The sequence below is a fragment of the Panthera pardus genome, unplaced genomic scaffold, assembly GCF_024362965.1.
Source record: "Panthera pardus isolate Hobbes unplaced genomic scaffold, ASM2436296v1 HiC_scaffold_185, whole genome shotgun sequence".
Lineage (NCBI taxonomy): Eukaryota > Metazoa > Chordata > Mammalia > Carnivora > Felidae > Panthera > Panthera pardus.
Genome location: NW_026526749.1, coordinates 8,959 through 10,451, shown reverse-complemented (window position 1 = coordinate 10,451; position 1,493 = coordinate 8,959).

The window sequence follows — 1,493 nt, the reverse complement described above, 5'->3', positions numbered from 1 at the left end:
TGCTGTAATTGAACAAGTGTTCTCGGCCTGTCAAGAACTCGTAGTCGAAGGGTGAAAGTTACAAAAGCAAAAACATGACAAAAAAAATAGCAATTAAGACAAAAACAAAGCAGGGTGCAGTGAGGGAGGTCTGGCGAGCCACTGTGTAGGAGGGTTTGAAAGGCCTCACTTGAGATTCTTACTGGAACCAGAATAGGAAGAGGGAGCCAGCCCTGCACACATCTGGGAGCAGTGAGTCAAGGACAAGTCACGTGGGTGAGAGGCTCACTGAGAGAAGTGAATTTGACCAAAGGAGGTAAGGAAGGCAGTCAGTTTGGCTGGAGGGGACCTGGGAAATGAGAAAGGAGATGGGGATGGATAGTTGGGTCTCATCCTTGGGTCTGATAGACTTTTAACAATCAATTCCTCCCTGCAACAGTCTACAAAACTCAGCACCTCCAAACCATGAATATTGAATAGCTCATAAACTGGAAACTAGTAATCCTGGCAAAACAAGGCTGGGCCCTCTATTTCTAGGTCTCTATGAAGTTGGAGCAGTGGTCTCAACTGAGGCTCAACTGAATATTTCCTCTCAAGCTCATTCATGTGACTATTGTCAGGATTCAGTTTTCTCTCAGAGCATGACTTCCATTCTGCCTGTTAGCATGTGGTTTCTCTCTCTTCTGTCCTATATGTGCCTGTCCATGGAATCAATGTTAACATCAGTGCTTTTTCCCATTACAAGGCAATGAAAAATGAGGGAAATGGGGAGGGGGGGACATTGGCATGGAGAGAGAGAGAAAGAGAGAGGGATGGAGAGGGAGAAGGAAGGGGAGAGGGACATGGGAAGAAGGAGAGGGAGAGAAAAGGAGAGGGAGAGGAAGAAAGAGAAGTGGAGGGAGAGTTAGGGAAAGGGGAGGGGAGAGAGAGGTAGAGAAAGGGGAAGGGAGAGAGAGAAATCAATGAAGAGAGAGAAACAGGGACATAATAGCTTTGATGTTTTTTAAACGTAGACATGATATCTCATCACTTTGTGCTCTATTGATAAGAAGCCAGTTACTAACTGCTTCATGCTTACCCAGGGATGTGTATACTTGTGGAGAAGAAAACTGCAAGTCATAGTGGAGAGGATATGGTGATACACTCACACAATTCGTGTAGAGGAAAGCACTAAAATGTGACTTAGAATTAATGAGTGCCATTGAGATTAAAGACTAGAATATGCTTACTTGGTCTCCTCAAGCTGAATATAAATCTACACTGAAGATGAGTGAAAATGTACAAGGCAAAAATAAGTATGGTAATATGGAAAAAGCAGATCATACCCCTGTAGTCAAATAAAAGGCAACTCCCCATGAAATTTACATTTGTAAGATAATTTTTCTGAAATAATTAAAAGGAGAGCTATGCCCCTTGGTTTTTCAATTCTTTTAGGTTAAGTGTCTTAAAAGTTATTTATTTATTTATTTTTAATTTTTTTATTTAAATTCCCGTTAGCTAACACACAGTCTAAT